Consider the following 19,303-nt stretch of genomic DNA (forward strand, 5'->3'; position numbering starts at 1 on the left):
AAAAACTGCCTTTTTAAAAATTCTGTGAATCGATGGGAGGGCAGAGTGGGTGAACATTAATTGCCCTGAGGTGAGCTTTAAATTCCACAGCGCATTAATCGATATTAAAGCACAATTTTACTCTGCTCATTTAAATCACTAAGTGAACATTCTCTACTCCTAGTATATCAAACCTTTATTCATTTATTTATGCAGAATTTTTTGTATTCTTCTCCTAGGCAAATGTGTTCTGAAATCATTCTCCTCTCAAAACAGCAAGATAAAAGGAAAGAATTTGCACCCAGTGCATGGATTGCGTTGGTCAAGGCCTGAGAGTTGTGCTTAATATATTTATGTATGTATGAGCTCTATTATTATTATATATATATTTTTTAAATGTAACACAATATATTTTATTTTATCCTTATATTTAATGTATGGAAAATTATTAAAAATAACAAATAATACCCTTATCTCATACCCAAAGATGCTTTGATTGTGATTGAAGTCTGACAATCCTGCCAGACTGAGTGAATAGCCATCTAAAATGTGTGTATCACCATTTTGAATCAGCCTTTGACCAGGTAATTTAGAAGAAGTGAGATTGTTTACAGGGCACCTAATCTTTCATTTGTATAGGCATGCTTACTAGTTGGTGTCTTCAGTATTTATAGTTTGTTTTGTCCAAGCATGAGGCATGAACTTCTAGTAAGTCTTTAGTTCTGTAAGTGCCTTCTGATTAAATTCTTCCTGATGTTTCCAGGCTGCTTTAAATGAAATACATCAGTCCCAGGAATGAACAGTCCACACTACTTCTAAAATAACCTGCTACTTTTAAAGCATATTTCTTTGGAGCAAAGGAAATATGAAGTAGATGAAAGCCTTTAGAAAGCAGCAGCTTTTCTCAGTCATTTCTTGATGTAGTACTCATGGCTCTTCTGGAGCACTCTATATTATGAATAAGTTAAACAAATGCAGGATGCAGTGTGTGCATTGTAGCTGTGTGAAGACTTTGTAGGGCTGTTGATCAAAAATATTGCTGTACCTCCATGTTACTCAATACACAATAATACATTCATGTGAAAGATGTGGGAAGACCCCATGAAAATAATTGACCCTTTAAACATATTTGAATGGGCAAAGATTAGACCAACTTTTAAACAGCGCCTACTAATAAGGGTGATTAAAGGAAATTTTGCCTTTTCAATCAATCAATTTAACAAAAATAAATGTAATAGTATACTTTGCAAAAAGGAAGTACCGTATTTATCGGCGTATAACACGCACAGGCGTATAACACACACCCTAACTTTAATGCCCTGTACACACGATCAGTCAATCCGATGAGGACGGTCTGATGGATTTTTCCATCAGTTAACCGATGAAGATGACTGATGGTCAGTCGTGCCTACACACCATCAGTTAAAAAACGATCGTGTCAGAACGCGGTGACGTAAAACCCAACGATGTGCTGAAAAAAATGAAGTTCAATGCTTCCAAGCATGCGTCGACTTGATTCTGAGCATGCGTGGATTTTTAACCGATGGAAGTGCCTACAAACGATCGTTTTTTTCTATCGGTTAGGTATCCATTGGTTAATTTTAAAACAAGTTTCACATTTTTTAACCGATGGATAAATAAACGATGGGGCCCACACACGATCGGTTTGGTCTCATGAAAGCGGTCCATCAGACCGTTCTCATCGGATTGACCGATCGTGTGTATGCGGCATTAGAGGGAAGTTTCAGGAAAAAAACTTTCAACAGCCCCCTGCATGCAGGCACAGTTTACCATCTATTTTCAGGGTAAAAAAAGTAAGTGTTATACGCCAATAAATACAGTATGTACTTAGAAGTTGATATTGCCCTTTTAGAAGGCATTTTTTTTTAAAATAATGTTTTTATTTATCTTTTAGAAAAATAAAACAGCAGAACATTGGTACAAATATGGCAAGCAGACATAGGCAGAATTAAAACGAAAGCTTTGTCTATCAAGCAAATGTTAGAGCCCTGAAAGAAGGGTCCTTCTGTAAACGATGGCATCACACAGGATATGTAGCATACAGTACCTCGAGACTGATGCCTCATTTAACTTTTCATATCACACTTTTAATACACTTAAAAAAGTGGGAGGGGAAGAGAGTGAGAGAGGGGGGAAAGGAAAGAAGACCAGAAAGAGAAGGAGAAGGGAAGGGAAGGGGGAGACCGGGGAGACCAAATAAGCAGCAAGATAAGGGGGAGAAATACCTCTTAGTTTCGACCGCCGGATCAGGGCGGATCCTCCCGGGAACACCACCGCTCCCAGACACTGTCGTGGTCGTCTGGTTTGTCTCTCAGTCTGACTGTCATTTTCTCCATTATCTCAACGTCCTTTACCCTGGCATAAAGGGCTTCCTGTTATGGGGGTGCGGTCCTCTTCCAGTGGAGGGCTATTAAGCACCTCGCAGCTGTGAGAACATGCCTAAGCAATTTTTTATAGGGTTTGGCTAGCTTTGGCTGGAAGAGACCTAAGGGGAAGAATTTTGGGGTCTAGGGTATGGGTGTCTCAAAAAGTTGGGTCAACAGTTGTTGCGTTGAGGTCCAGAATGGGACTATTAAGGGACACATCCAATAGATGTGGAAGAGCGTGCCTCTGGCTTGCTGGCACCGCCAGCAGCGATCGGAAATAGAGGGATAAACTTTGTGGAGTGCATCCGGAGTCAGGTACCAAAAGAAGAGAATCTTGTAAGAATTTTCCTTATAGAGGGTACACATGGAACTCTTAGCCGCCTGACTCCAGACCACCCTCCACGCCTCCTCCGGGATCTCCCCTCCCAGTTCCTTCTCCCAGCGGAGCATATAGGGGTGCTTACCCTGGACCTGCATGGAGTGCTTGTTCAGGATCTGGTAAATGTCGGAAATCAGTCCTCTACGTGAGCGGCCTTGTAGTATAATGCATTCAAATGGGGAAGGAGCCGAGAATTGTTGCCACGGGGCTATAGTTTGGGCATAGTGGCGAATCTGCAGGTAACTGTAAAACACTTGTCTAGGGAGGTCATGTTGGGACTGAAGCTTGGAGAACAGGAGCAACATGCGAGACCTGGGGTTCACCAGTTGCCCGAAATGGAACAGGTTCCACGAGGCCCAGGGCCACTACATTTGGTGAGTGAGGCCGCGTACACACAGTCGTTCCAAACCAATGAGAATGATCCGATGGGCCATTTCCATCGGTTCACCACTGAAGTGGACTGATGGTCTGATGTGCGTACACACCATCGTTCCAAAAACCGATCGGGTCAGAACGCGGTGACGTCAAACACACAACGTGCTGAATAAAACAAAGTTTAGTGCTTCCAAGCATGCGTCGACTTGATTCTGAGCATGCGCGGGTTTTGAACCGATGCTTTCTGTACTAACCATCGGTTTGGACCGATCAGGCAGCGGTCCATCGGTTTGATTTTAAAGCATGTTTTAAAATTTTGGACCGAAGGAAAACAGACCGATGGGCTATATACGGGCTATACACATGGTCGGTTTGGACCGATGAAACTGAACCTCGGTCCATTCTCATCGGTTTTGTCCGACCGTGTGTACGCGGCCTAAGACTAGCCAGGACCTCGGGGTTGCACAGGAACGAGGTCATCAGTGATCGTTCCGACTTAAGCTCGTGTTCACGGGAGAGTTTTTGCCACAGTCGCCGGAGCTGGGACATAGACCCCAGCAGTCGACCGGGTTCTACCTTCACATTTCCAGAGGAGACTGTTAGGGTGTAGGGAGGCTAACCAGATTTTTTCTATCTCTGTCAACTTGTTGTAAGATCTTTGGGGGAACCAGGAGACTATTGCTCGCAGTTGGGCTGCCTGGTAATATCTAACCAGATCAGGGAACGACAGGCCCCCGTCTGCACGGGCCGCGGTCATAACCGAGCACAAGACCCTGTGATGTCCATAGTTCCACACATGTCGCAGTAGGTCAGCCTGGAGTTTACGTAGGTGACTATAGGAAATGGGGATAGGTAGGGTCTGGAATAGATATAAGAGTTTAGGGAGAATGACCATTTTTACAGAGGCAATTTGCCCTAAGAGAGAGATCTGATGGTTCTTCCACTTGTGTAATAGTTCCCTAATAGACTTGTAGAGGGGAGGAAAGTTGGATTGGTATAGGGAGTTAAAAGATGGGGTGAGATTCACCCCCAGATATTTCAAGGTCTCACGAGGGGAAGTCCGACTGTAAATGGAGTAGTTCATTCTCCGAGACATTGAGCGGGAGGGCCATAGATTTTGAGGTGTTGGTTTTATAGCCCGAGAGTGCGCTGTATTTATCGAGTTTGGCGTGGAGGTTGGGCAATGAGATCCTGGGCTGGGTCAGGGTAAGGGTGATGTCATCCGCGAACAGGGATATCTTGAATTCTTTACCTCTAACGGAGATACCTTGAATATCTGGGTTTCTCTGAATGGTCGCCGCTAGGGGTTTGACGCACAGGGCGAATAGCAGTGGTGAGAGCGGGCAGCCCTGCCTCGTTCCATTGGTGACCAGGAGGGAGGGCGACATAGCGAACAGAGTTTTGACCTGTGAGGTGGGGTTGGTATAGAGATGCTGGATCGCGCGCAAGAAAGGTCCCTTGAACCCCATATGGCGTAAGGTAGCGAGCATAAACGGCCAGCCAAGGCGATCAAACGCCTTTTCTGCATCCAGGCTCAGGAGCAGGGATTCTGTGTTGTCCCTATTAGCTACATCGATCAGATAAATGACCTTCCTTGTGTTGGAGGGGAGTATCGCATTCAGGCGTATCGAGAGGAGTTTCCTGAAAATGTTTAGGTCTGTGTTTAACAGGGCTATGGGCCTATAACTGGTGCATGAAGAAGGGTCTTTGTCTGGCTTAGGGATCAGGGTGAGGTGGGAGCGCTGCATGTCTGTCGGGATGGGGGTCTGGTGAAGAAAAGCATTATAGAGTTTAGTCATGTATGGTAAGAGCAGGGGAAGAAAAGTTTTATAATATTCATAAGGTAGACCGTCCGGTCCGGGGGATTTGTGGGCAGGAAGGTCCTTAATTGTTATTGTGAGTTCCTCCTCAGTAATAGCGGTGTTAAGTGCAAATAGGTCTGACGGGGAATTCCTGCCTGCTCCAGATATTGTGTAATCCTGTCCACTAGGTCGGGTTGGGGGGGGGGGTTGTGCGGTATTTCCGGTTTATTGTACAAGTCAGTGTAGAAGTCTGCAAATGCGTTCGCTATGTCTTGGGGGTGTGATACCAGGTCCCCTGATCTTTTTTTAACTTGGTGCGGGGTGGCAGATAACGTTCGGTCAGCCAGTTTCCTGGCCAACAAGGCTTGCACCTTGTTGCCCTTGTCATAATATAACTGCTTCAATCTAAGCAGTGCTTTCTCAACCCGTCCCATCGCAAGCTCCTGGAGCGTGGACCTAAGAGATATGATTCACTTCAGGAGTGCCAGGGATGGAGAGGATGGCAACTGGGCCTCCAGGGCCCTGAGTTGTGTTTCTGCCCACAGCTTGACTGCCTCTGCATCTTTCTTAAGGGCTGAGGAAAGGGCAATGCAGCGGCCCAAAGAGTGGCGAGGGATAAATTTTCGTCAAATTAGTGTTTAAGTGTAATTTCTAATTGCGAGCAGGAGGGGGCATGCTGCAACAGAAAGTCATTCATTCACCAGTTATATGGTCTACGCAGGGGGATGCCGAGGTTCAGCATTATCGTAACGGGGGCGTGGTTGGACCAAGATATGGGGAGTATCTGTGCCGCATCAGTAATACAGAGCGTGTTGTTGTTGACAAACAGATAGTCTATGCGTGAGTGGGTGCGATGGGGGGCCGAGTAAAAGGTGTACCCGCGGTCGCCTAGGTGGAGAGCCCTCCATGCATCCTTGTTTCCTTGTCAATTGGCGGAAGAGTTTAGAGTCCCTCAGGGCTTGGTATTGGAGCATGCACACTGGGATACGTCCACGGACGGTGCATGCGCCACTCGTAAAAACGTCATTTACGTGGGGTCACACTGAAGTACCATAAAACACGCCCACATCTTCCTATTTTGAATTAGGCGGGCTTACACCGGCCCTCATACGCTACGCCGCCGTAACTTAGGGCGCAGGTTCTTTCTGAATACAGAACCTGCCTCACTAGGTTATGGCGGCGTAGCGTATCTGAGATACGCTACGCCTGCACAAAGTAACGCCGGGCTTTCTGAATCCAGCCCTAAGACTATAGGACTGGACCAATCACTTTAGGATTCCTCTATCACCCCCAACTTAAGCATTGTCTGTACTTCCTCCTGTATTGCCTCCCGTCGGGCCTCTGGGATGCGATAGGGTTTTAGCTTCACCCTTTCACCGGGCGGGGTAATAATATCATGCTCTACCCCAGACGTTTGTCCCGGCAGCTCAGAGAAAACCTCTTTGTTGCGAAGCACAAACTCCTTAACCTCCTGTTGTTGGGGCTTTGACAAGGTGACTGCTATTCCAACCTCAGGAATCACACAATCAGACTGAGCTGGTGACAACGTTTCTGCGACTAGGGATTCCCTATCCCTCCAGGCTTTCAAAAGATTGATGTTATAGATCTATTCGGGCTTTTACCTTCCTGGTTGTCTGACCTTGTAATTCACTTTGCTCACTTTTTCCAATATCTCGTAGGGGCCTTGCCATTTGGCAAGGAACTTGCTCTCAACTGTAGGGATAAGTACCAATACCCTATCCCCTGGGGAGAAGGTACGGGTCTTGGCCCCACGGTTATACACTCTCTGTTGTGCCAAATGTGCTTGGGCCAAATGTTCCTTTACGATTGGCATTACTTGTGCAATTCTATCTTGCATCAGTGCGACATGCTCAATCACACTCCTGTGGGGAGAAGTCTCACTTTCCCAAGTTTCCCTGGCGATATCCAACAGCCCTCTTGGGTGTCTCCCATAGAGTAACTCGAAGGGTGAAAAACCCATAGAGGATTGGGGTAACTCCCTAATGGCAAAGATTAAATAGGGATTAAGACAGTCCCAATCCTTTCCATCTCTATCCATCACCTTCTTTAACATTTGTTTAAGGGTTTTGTTGAATCTTTCAACCAACCCATCTGTTTTGGGGTGATACACAGATGTACGCAATTGTGTCACTTTGAACAACTTGCACAGTTCTTTCATAACCCGGGACATAAAGGGTGTACCTTGGTCCGTAAGCAGTTCCTTACAAATACAGACGCGGCTAAAAACAAGAGATAGCTCTTTGGCTATGGTTTTGACCGAGGTATTTCGGAGAGGAATCACCTCCGGATAACAGGTGGCATAGTCCAATATAACCAAAATGTACTGATGCCCCCTAGCGGACTTCACTATTGGACCTACCAAATCCATGGCGATCCTCTCAAAGGGAACCTCAATGATGGTAAGGGGTAATAGCGGGTTACGGAAATGTGGCATAGGTGCCGACATCTGACACACAGGGCAGGAGGAACAATAATTTTCTGTTTCCTTCATGACCTCAGGCCAATAAAATCTCTGCAACACTCTTTCTCTGGTTTTCTCTGTCCCCAGATGACTTCCAAGAATGTACCCATGGGCCAACTCTAACATCAACTTCCTGTAAGGTTTGGGCACCACAAGTTGCTCAATGGTTTCTTCTGCCCTTTGAGCCACCCGATAGAGTAGGTCCCTTTCCATGATGAAGTACGGGTAAGTGCAGGTCGTACCTGGGTTCACTAACTCGCCATCTATTTTCACTACATTTTCCCGTGCCTCTATTAGGGTGAGGTCTTTTAACTGTTCGGTGGCAACGTTTTCCCTGTGAACCTCAAGATCAGAAAACTCTACAGACGGCATGTTTTCGTCTGAGGATGTTGGCTCCTCCCCAGTTTCTTGAGTCTCCCCTGACAATACCGACAAGGGGAATTCTGGAGAGTCCTCACCACTCTCAGAGGAATTCTGGTTATCAGATTCCTGGTATGCAGAGGCACCAGTGGGGGGCTCAGGATAATCCCATAGTTCCCAGAACTTTGGAAAATCCCTTCCCACAATGGCATCATGTGGTAAGTGAAGCACTAACCCCACCGGATGAGAGAGGGTACCTTTGGAGGTCTCAAACACACTGTAGTCACAGGATACTCTCGGGTGTCCCCATGCACACAAATAACAGATACCTTGTTATTCCCAGAGACCTCTGTAGTAACTAATTCAGCCTTTATCAGTGTCACTAGGCTACCTAAATCTAGCAACACAACAACATTTTTACCATTAATACACATTTTGCATAAATGTTTCTCAGTTCCCCGAATAGCAGTGCATGCGACTGTCGCAAACAGCGACTGATGTCTGTCCCTTAGAAAGTCGCATTACATGGGTTCATCCACAACCGGGCAATTTGCTGCAATGTGTCCCTCGTGCCGGCAGCGATAGCAAACAATCCTTTCTGCTGCCTCTTGAGACCTTGACTTCCCGGGCTGTTCTCACCCGATACTAGGGAGAACCCCCACCCTCTCACTCTCTCCACCCTCACCCCTTGGAATCATCTTACCCGCCACTGGGGATGGTCTGGTCTTAGGGGGGAAAGTCTGTGAGTCTCTTGAAGAGGCAGTCAGGTTCTCTGTAGCCAAGTACCTCTCAACAAGATCCACAAGCTTATCGGCCGTTTCTGGGTCTCCATGGCTTACCCACTTTTGGATGGGAGTAGGAAGAGCTCTCAGGAAGCGATCCATCACAACACGTTCCACAATCTTTGGAGCGGACAAAGTCTCTGGCTGTAGCCACTTCCTGCTCAGGTGAATGAGATCTTACATTTGAGATCTGGGGGGTTTTCCAAGCCGGAAAGTCCAGTTATGCACACGCTGAGCCCGGACAGCCAGGGTGACACCCAGCCGTGCCAATATTTCAGTTATTAGCACCACAAAGTCTTTTGCTTGGTCAGGCTCTAAGTCATAATACGCTTTCTGCGATTCGCCAGTTAACAGAGGGGCCACCAGTCCAGCCCACTGCTCCTTGGTCCATGTTTCCCTTTCAGCAGTCAAATGTGGTCAAAAACACCTCTGGATCATCCTCTCCAGTCATTTTTGTCAGTAAACGACTCACCACAAAGGATGCGGTATTAGTGGAACCACTTGCCTCACTGGTCTGCGGATGTTGCTGCATTATAGTCTCCATTTGTTGTAGTCTCTGCTCTTGCTTCTGCAACAGGTCTATGAAGCGGGCCTCAGATTGCTGCTGGGCTTGTTTCTGGGCTTCAAGGCTCTGTTGGTGAGCTTGCTGCTGGGCTGCGAGGCTCTGTTGGTGAGCTTGCTGCTGGGCTGCGAGGCTCTGTTGCAAAGTTGCATTTGTCTGCTGCTGGGATGCGAGGCTCTTTTGCAAACCTGCATTTGTCTGCTGTTGATTGGCATTTGCTAGAGCCAGCTGTTTCAGTATCTCCTCCATACTGCCACTGGTTCTCCACCAACTGTGAGGGGTTAGCCCGCCAGCGGGTGTGTGTGACCCCCTGGATGGTTTCAGCACACAAAAACACTAGGCACAGCAGACAGTGGTAGGAGGAAAACAAAAAGGTGCGGTTTTATTTGAACTAAATACAAATAAAAATATGAAAGAAAACAAAAGAAATACAAAAATAAATCCTGGTCAATTTGACCTGCTCGCTATAAACATTGTACATCCTTGTGCTGCCCCAGTCCCTGACTCCCTGCTGTTTAAATCTCTTAGGCCCTGTACACACGATCAGTCTAAACCGATGAGAATGGACTGAAGTTCAGTTTCATCGGTTAACCGATGAAGCTGACTGATGGTCTGATGTGCCTACACATCATCAGTTTAAAAAACGATCGAGTCCAACGCAGTGACGTAAAACACAATGACGTGCTAAAAAAAAGTTCAATGCTTCCAAGCATGCGTTGACTTGATTCTGAGCATGCGCGGGTTTTGAACCAATGCTTTTGCATACTAACCTTCGGTTTTGACCTATCGGTTACCAGTCCATCAGTTCAATTTTAAAGCAAGTTCTACATTTCTGGACCGAAGGATAACTGACTGATGGGGCCTACACACGGTCGGTTTGGACCGATGAAACTGAACTTCAGTCCGTTCTCATCGGTTTGGACTGATCGTGTGTACAGGGCCTTAGCAATAGCCACACAAGCCTGGCCTCACCGCACAGAGATCACACTCCCCAGACTAATCACATATCTCTCTGCATGGTGGGAGTTTTTGTAGAGGACCTAATGAGCTCACCTAATTCAGCTGGGCCCATCAAGTCTTCCAGCAGGACTCCCATCACTCCCCCTAGAGGTATAAACTGGCCTGAACCTAGGGGATATATACACTGCATCCTGGATGCAACCATGGAATTTAACCTGCCTGCTGCCACAATATATATATATATATATATATATATATATATATATATATATATATATATATATATATATATATATATATTCACAGTATACAAATTTGTTATATTAAGTAATTATAACAATTTCGCTGAATAAACTGGTCCAAAGCAGAAATATAATTTTACTTTGATCCATGGGGGTGTACAGATATGAGAGTTAAAGTGGTTAAGCAATTTTTTTGTGGACTTGCTAGTGTGCTTTGGATTATTGTCATGTTGAAAGGTCCATTTCCAACTTTAGATACATGGTCTCACATTCTTGGTACATTTAAGCTGCCCACACCCTGCAGTAATGAAGCAACTTCAATGAATCCAAACTATGCTACTTATACTACCATGCTTCACAGTTGGTATGATGTTTTTTTATTTGTGTGCTTAGTTTGTACAAACATGCCTCCTGGTACTCTGGCCAAATATATTTGATTCTTTAGCCCACAGAACATTGTTCCAGAGCTCCTGGTTTTTGCCCATTTGTTGAATGATAAACACTGTCTTGCTGTAATGGGCTTTATGGAGAGATAAGGCTTCTTCTTGACACACTCCACATGCAGGATTAATTGGTGCAAAACCTTTCTGATCATGCACACACTTTGACACCAACTCTTTTTCCTATTCTTGCTGCAATGACGGGTGCGCGGCTTGCATCTGACTTATATAGGCCTCACAGTCCCATCATGCTCCGGTACCTACCCACGTGGGTAGGTATCACATGGGTAGGTACGGAGCATGATGGGACTGTGAGGCCTATATAAGTCAGATGCAAGCCGCGCACCCATCATTGCAGCGAGAAGAGGCAACGGGTCAACATCGGGAGAAGGCAGAAGAAGAGAAGTGAAGAAAATGACGTCACAGAAGAGCGGACTGGCCGCCGCTAGTATAGGCGGCCAGCCCTGAAGGAGAAGGCACTGGACAGCGGGAGAAAGAACCGGGGTGCGCCGAGTCAACAGCGTAGAGCGGCGAAAATAGAAGAAGACTCCTGTACAGCGGAGAAGACCCCCGGAGAGCAGAAGGAGAGAGGAGGAGACCGCCCGGACAGCGGAAGAAGAAGCCCCCCCCAGAGAGCGGAAGAGAGAGTGGAAGAGAACCAGACGGCGGTGAAGAAGAAGCCCCCCCTGCTTAAAGAGCTAAAGAAGACAGGGGGGCCTCCGGAGCAGACTAATAAATTATTTTAAAAGCCCTGTGTTGTGTGTTTATTTACTTTAACACTTTGCCTCCAGGTGAATGGGTAGGGGTACGATGTACCCATATCCATTCACTTAGGGTGGGGGGCCGGTATCTAGGGGCCCCCTTATTTGAGGGGGCTCCCAGATTCCGATAAGCCCCCCACCCGCAGACCCCGACAACCAACGGCCAGGGTTGTCGGGAAGAGGCTCTGTCCTTATCAACATGGGGACAGGGTTCTCTGGGGTGGGGAGCCCCGCAGTGCGCCCCCTGCCCCAGAGCACCCGACCCCCCCATGTTGAGGGCATGGAGCCTGGTACGGATCAGGAGGGGGGGCGCTCGCTCGTCCCCACTCCCTTCCTGGCCGGCCGGGTAGCGTGCTTTGGATACGGGTCTGGTATGGATTGTAGGGGGACCCCCTACGTCGGTTTTTCGGCATAGGGGGGTCTCCTTACAACCCATACCAGACCTAAGGGCCTGGTATGCTCCTGGGGGGGAACCCATGCCGGTTTTTTATTTAAAAATTGGCGTGGAGTTCTCCCTCTCAGGAATGCATACCAAATGCCGACGCTAGAATTGGCAGGAATCCAAGTCGGATTTCCCGTCGCTTCTATGACGGCTTTGTCTCCATCGCGGCTGGCCAGCTCGGCGCTGGCTCCCGCGATGGGGCTCGTAGGTGATCAATCTCGCAGAGAAAGGGAGCGAGATTGACACAATATTGCGGTCACCCACTGTAGTGTCATGAAAAAAACAATAGAACTCTCTAAAGCAGGTTCAGTAGGAACCATCTGAATTTCAGTACATGTGTATTCTTCACTGTTCAACAGAAGCTGGTCGGGGGGTCCTGCTGGAAAACCAGCATTTGATAAGAATGTTCAGCCAATGACTGCAGCACTGTTCAGTGTATTCTGATGCAGGGGGATCCCTGCAGTCAAAATACAATAGCGCAACGGGGGATATTTCTGCAAACTGAATACAGTATTTCAGGGGAAGAACCTCATACAGTAGGTGTGGTGGTGGAAAGGTTATGGTTTGTGATTGCTTTGTTGCTTCAGGACATTGAGCCTGTTCTTCATTGTTCATGAAATGTTCTTGATGAGAAATGTAGGGCCATCTGTTCAAAAGTTAAAGTTGAACAGCAAATAAGTCTTTCAACATAATGATGTTCTGTAAACTCATTATTAAATATTAAAAACCAAGAATTGGTTGAAAGAAAAAAAATCAAGAAGAATTATGGACTGTCCTAGTCAAAACTTTGATTTGATTCCAAATAAAATTTGATAGATGGAGAGGGATTTTAAAATGGGAAGTTCATCCTATATAGTATATTATCCACTTGCCACCCGCCATATAGCAGAATGACAGCGGAAAAGTGGTTGTGATATTTTGATCGGACGTCATATGACATGATCGGGAGAACAGTGCACAGATAACAGTCGGACACACAGCAACTCTGATTGTGGTATGAAGCTGTTGTCAGAGGCTTCTTACTACGTGATCAGCTGAGACCAATCCTGGTTCACACAATGATCAATGGCTCTCCCTGTCAGAGTGGAGGTCTGTGCTGATAATCACCACATTAATTATCAGCACAGCCCCCATCAAAAGGTGCCCATCAGCTGCCAATCAGTGCCCAACCCTTTCCAGCCTGTCCCCATAATAAATAGATGCCAGTACCGATCAGTGCCCACAACAGTGCCCACAACAGTGCCCCATCAAAGTGTCAATCAGTGCCACTCACTAATGCTGGTCAGTAGCTCCTCATCAGTGCTGCCTATGCAGCGCCACCTATCAGTGCCGCCTATCAGTACCATCAGTGCCGCCTACCAGTACCACCAGTGATGCCTATCAGTGCTGCCTATCAGTGCCCATCAATTTTTTTTTTAATTGTTGTTTTTTTTTGTTTATAGCGCACAAATTAAAAACCGCAGAGGTGATCAAATACTGTACCACCAAAAGAAAGCTTTATTTGTGGGAAGAAAATTATAAAAATGTAGTTTGGGTACAGTGTTGCATAACCGCGCAATTTTCATTCAAAGTGCAACAGCGCTGAAAGCTAAAAATTGTCCTGGGCAGGAAGGGGGAGTGCCTGGTATTAAAGTGGTTATACACAGTATGAGCTAGATTCAGGAAGCCTTTACGTCGGCGTATCTATTGATAAGCCGCGTAAGTTAGAAGATGCGCCGTCGTATCTATGCGTGCTATCCTGGGAGATAGATACGCCTGAATTTCAGCTTCCTCCGACAGACGTACGTGTTAGTACGCCGTCGTATCTAGGTTGCATATTTACCCTGGCCGCTAGAGGAGCTTCCATAGATTTACGCGTAGAATATGTAAATGACCTAGATACGCCGATTCACGAACGTACTTGCGCCCGCTACGCCGCTTACGTAAGGCTTACGTCCGTCGTAACGTTACTCTTGCTATATGAGGCGCAGTCAAATTTTACGTCGTTTACGGAAGTGGTACGTGAATGGGGCTGTGGGTAGGTTATGTTCATGTCGAAAGCATTGAGCCGACGTTTCTTAGGGAGTATTTGAGACGTGATTCTGATCATGCGCGCGCATACGCCATACGAACGGCCATTCATTTACATGGGGTCACAGCTAATTTACATGGAGCATGCTCCCTACCTGCCTATTTTGAATTAGGCGGGCTTACGCAGGCCTATTTACACTACGCCGGCGCAACGTACGGAGCCAGATCTTTGTGAACACTGGTCTGGGCTCCCTATTTTACGTCGGCATCGCGCATATGAGATGCGCTACGCTGGCCAAAATATACGCCGAGCTACGTGAAATCTAGCTCTATATTTATATTGTAACCAAAAAAAAACGTACTTTTAAAATCTCTTGTAGTTGAGATTTTAATTACATATTTTTTTTGTACAAGTTGGCAGATTGTACAGAGCAAGTACGTCTTAAATGGTCCATAACCATTTATGTGCATCTGGCATCAGAAAAAATAAACACATTTTCTAGAATTTAGTAACTTAGGCAATATACCCATAGAAATAAAACCTAGTCTTTCTGACTCTTGTTTATTAGCAAGCAGGCCCTGATTGGCCATAGGGCAAACCGGGCATTTGCACGGTAGGGCCGCAGCCACCGGGCCGCTGTTCTTGCTTGCGGGGCCATGGCAGGCTGCTCTTTAAGCCTGCGCCGGTCCTCCGACCTTTCCACGGCCACCCGGCTCCCAGTTCAGCCTCAGGCTCAGCCTTTGGCATCGGCATCAGCAGCAGGAGGACGTAAACAAAAAGGGGGAGGGACTAGAGGAGACACTGCTCCACGGCCTCCAGTGAAGTTCAGCCGTTGGTGTCGGGGGCGTGACCAGGAAGGGAGAGGAGCCTGCTACAGCCTGTTCTGCCGATGGGATCTCTCAGAGAAAACGTAAGTGCGGCCCCTGTAACCTGAATAGGAGGAGCGGTGCTCTCCACCTCCCCATGCTCTCTGCTGCCCCCCACCTCTCTCCATGTGCTCTGCACCTCCCCCCTGTGATATCCCCCTTCCCAATGCTCTCCACTGCCCCCTGTGCCCTCCACTTCTCCCCCAGTGCTATCCAGCCCCCCTCTGTGCTCTCCTCCTCCTTCCTGTGCTCTCCACCTCCCCCAATGCTCTAGGCTGCCCCCTGTACCCTCCACCTCTCCCCTTGTGCTTTTTACCTCCCCCTGTGCTCTCCACCTCCCTACATGCTCTACAGTCTCCCCCTGTGCCCTCCGCCTCTCCCCCTGTGCTCTTCACCTCCCCAATGCTCTCCAGCCCCCTCAGTGCTCTCTAGCCCCCCCAGTGCTCTCCACCTCCCCCCATGCTCTCCAACTCCATCCTGTGCTCTCCACCTCCCCCATGCTCTACGCTGCCCCCCTGTGCCCTCTGCCTCTCCTCCTCCCCCTGTGCACTCCACCTTCCCCTGTGCTATTCACCTCCCCCAATGCTCTCCAACCCCCCAGTGCTCTCTAGCCCCCCCAGTGCTCTCCAGCTTCCCTTCTCTCTATCTCTTTCCTGTGCTCTCCACCTCCCCCCCATGCTCTATGCTGCCCCCCTGTACCCTCCATCTCTCCCCCTGTGCTCTCCACCTCCCCCATGCTCTACGCTGCCCCCCTGTGCTCTCCGCCTCTCCCCCTGTGTTCTCCACCTCCCCCTGTGCTCTTTTCAATTCCCCCTTATTCTCTCCAGCCCCCCCAGTGCTCTCTTTCACCCCCAGTGCTCTCTAGCCCCCCAGTGCTCTCCAGCCCCCCTCTTTCCTCCACCTCCCTCCTGTGATCCCCACCTACCCCCATGCTCTACGCTGCCCCCTATGCCCTCCATCTCTCCCCCTGTGCTCTCCACCTCCCCCATGCTTTACGCTGCCCCCCTGTGCCCTCTGCCTCTCCCCCAGTGCTCTCTAGCCCCCCAGTTCTCTCTAGCCTCCCTCATGCTCTCCACCTCCCCCGTGCTCTCCACCTCTCCCGTGCTCTTCACCTCCCCCTGTGCTCTCCAGCCCCCCAGTGCTCTTTAACACCCCAGCCCAGTGCCCCACCTCCCCCATGCTTTATGCTGCCCCCTGTGCCATCCGTCTCTCCCCCTGTGCTGTCCACCTTCCCAATGCTCTACACTACCCCCTGTGCTCTCTGCCTCTCCCCCTGTGCTTTTCACCTCCCCCTGTGCTCTCCACCTCACCCCATGCTCTACGCTGCCCCCTGTGCCCTCTGCCTCTCCCCCTGTGCTTTCCACCTCCCCCTGTGCTCTTTTCAATTCCCCTAATTCCCCAGTGTTCTCTAGCCCTCCCCCAGTGCTCTCTAGCCCCCCCAGTGCTCTCCAGCCCCCCTGTGCTCTCCACCTCCTCCCATGCTCTATGTTGCCCCCTGTGCCATATGCCTCTCCCCCAGTACTCTCCAGCCCCCCATTAATCTTCACCTACCCCCTGTGCTCTCCACCTCCTCCCATGCTCTCTGCTGTCCCCCTCCTGTGCTCTTTGCCTCCCCCAGTTATCTCCACCTCCCCCATGTGTTCTTCGCCCCCTGTGCTCTCCTGCCCTCCTTGTGCTCTCTGCCCCACCCTGTGATTTTGTTCCCCCTGTGCTCTCCAACCCCCCACTCCCTGTGCTCTCCAGACCCCCATGCTCTCCGGCCCCCTTGTGCTCTCCTCTTCCTACCTGTGTTCTCTGCCTCTCCACTGTGCTCTCTGCCCCCCCATGCTCTCCGCCATCCCCCGTGCTCTCACCCCACCCCATGTTCTCAAGGTTCTTCCCTGTGCTCTCTGCCCCCCCTGCTCTTTCCCTGTCCCCTTACCCCCTGATAGAGAGTGGAGAAGGGGTCGGTTAAGATGTCATGGGCTGCTCATTCCAAAATGCCCGGGCCTATTTTTTGTCCCAGTCCGGGCCTGTTAGAAAGGTATTAGACCTACTACAAAATCTTCAAAAAAATAACATAGAGTTGCATGCTCTAGCTCCCCAAGGTTTGTGAGAAGAAAAGACACAGAAATGGACAAATTGCCCTTGATTACGCCAGTTTCTCAGGTAGACATAACATCCTTTGTTAGCCAAAGTGGCTTTCCCAGTGCTTATGAATAATAGACATATCGTTACCATTACTATTGTAAAGGTGACCCCTTAATGTTAGCAATAACTGTTACAATATTTTGCTCTGCAAATTACCCTCTGTAATGTAAAATATTTTATTTATTATTTAAATTACTGTTGTTATACATGTGGAACCAAATACCTTAGATATACCTCTATACTACACTTTATGCACATGCTTTACTGAATATCCCCCCAAAAATGAATATAGTTTGGATACAACTGTCCAGTAATCAATGTTGCAGCATTTTGTTTATTTTCATGGAAATGTGTATGACATTCTACTATACAAAGCTTTTCTGTGACACTGCTTGGATATTGTCTGCAATATTGCTTTGCTTACAGTTCAGAGAGAGCAAAGGTATATTTAGCTTGGCCTCCAGGGTATTCTGAGTCATCTAGTCATCTACAATACTGCTTAGGGACACAGTAAACTCTTGGCATGGTGCCCTTAGGGCCACTAAGGAATAAACAAGTTTTACTTTAACTCAAAGCAATTACAAGCAAATTGGAAAGTCCCAATTTAGACCTAACATCATGATCATATTATGTAAATATTTAAATGAATATCTGCAGGATGAATTGTAGCAAATAACACTGCATGGTCCCAGTATGCAGTAGAGAATTCTCTGTTCAGGAAACAAATAAGGTAAACCACTGTCTAGAGTTTTCCAGTCTAGCGTTTTCATCGGATGGACCGATCGTGTGTACAGGGCATGAGTCTATCTATCTATCTATCTATCTATCTATCTATCTATCTATCTATCTATCTATCTATCTATCTATCTATCTATCTAAACTTTTCTTCTAAACATATTTTTTGTATTCCACAAAATATTGAAATGATGCTTCTAGATACTGGAATGTGCATTGTCATAATATGTAAAATATTGATTGTTCTATGCATTGCAGTTTTAGCCACCCTTTGGTGTATTGGCAGCCCATTTAAATTGAATAGGTTGCCTTACCTAATGCGTGATACTTGTATGAATTAAAGCACTAGATGGCCATGAACAAGACCTAAATTAAACATACCATTTCCTCAGACTGCTGTTTAATGTATGTTGGATAGCTTTAGGAAGTTTATGGATATCTGTGTGAACTGGATCTTTGATGAAAAAAGTATGTGAACCATCATGTTTAATAATAGCAATAATAATAATAGTATATATTTCTATTGACAATGGTGTCAACCATGTCCTTTCTGACTCTGTTTGCCAAAGCTGCCAATAAGCAGATTGCAGTCATACATAATTTTTTACAGTCTGTTTAATTTATGTATTGTGTTGGGTTTTCTTACTTGAACTACTGCCCCACCCATCCCACATGTTCTTATTGTCTCATCACGATGATGTATAGGTTTGCTATTTACAGCAGTATGGGATTTCGCACATCCGGGCTGCAAATGTATGCATCTAAAGGTAATACAAGCTCAGTTTCATTGGTTGCTATAGTTTGCCATCAAGATGACATTAATACATTTCCTTTGTGTCAAGTAGGCACTAATCGGATGTATACTGTATGTAACAGCAGTGCATTCCTATAAGAATAAAATACTTGTATCATTTTTACATGCACTTTAGGGCATTGTAACATTCTTAAAAACACAGTTTTACAAATGCTTAATTGTTTCATTTAAAATAAACCTCTGTATACAATGAATTAATAGGCAGCTGCATGTGTTAGCAGATGAATAAATCATTATTTTTCTATTTGAACCCAGATAAGAAAGCTTATTTAAATCAGTATCGCATTAATTATTGGAAATATCATCACCGTGAGTATATGCTTTGGGCTTAAACACTTAAGCTTGGAGGGTTTAAGCGCATCTAAATCAAAAGTGTAAACTATTATAACAGGTACTTAAAGATATTTGAACTCACAGCTTGTGCCTTGTCTTTTTATTTATTTTTAATGGCATGTTTTGATGTGACTTAAATGCTGGAAGTGCACTTTATATTGATATACATAAAGCACACCATTACACTGCGTATCAGGCCAGCAATCGAAAATATAATTGTAATTTTTTTCTCACACCTATAAATCCTCTATGGACCAGAGCAGTTTTCATGGTTCTGCTTTGGACCTGTTTATTGTACATTAACTTTGTCATTTTTTAAAGCGGTTGTATACCCACTGTCATTTTTTTTTAAACCTGAAAAGCAAAAGCCATAATCAGCTAGTATGCACCACATACTAGCTGATTATGAAATACTTACCTTGGAACGAGGTGAGAGGACCTTACCTGGTCCACGCTGAGGG

At 46.8% G+C, this 19,303-nt stretch overlaps 1 protein-coding gene across 1 annotated transcript in view; it reads left to right on the forward strand.

Moving 5' to 3' along the window:
• LINGO2 (leucine rich repeat and Ig domain containing 2) overlaps nt 1–19,303 on the forward strand; it is a 2,187,995-nt gene that overhangs the window by 403,151 nt on the left and 1,765,541 nt on the right. The window contains exon 2 of the mRNA XM_040358558.1: nt 219–334. The gene's annotated coding sequence lies outside the window, so the exon portion shown is untranslated. The remainder of the gene's footprint in view (nt 1–218; nt 335–19,303) is intronic.

This window comes from Rana temporaria, chromosome 1, assembly GCF_905171775.1.
Source record: "Rana temporaria chromosome 1, aRanTem1.1, whole genome shotgun sequence".
Lineage (NCBI taxonomy): Eukaryota > Metazoa > Chordata > Amphibia > Anura > Ranidae > Rana > Rana temporaria.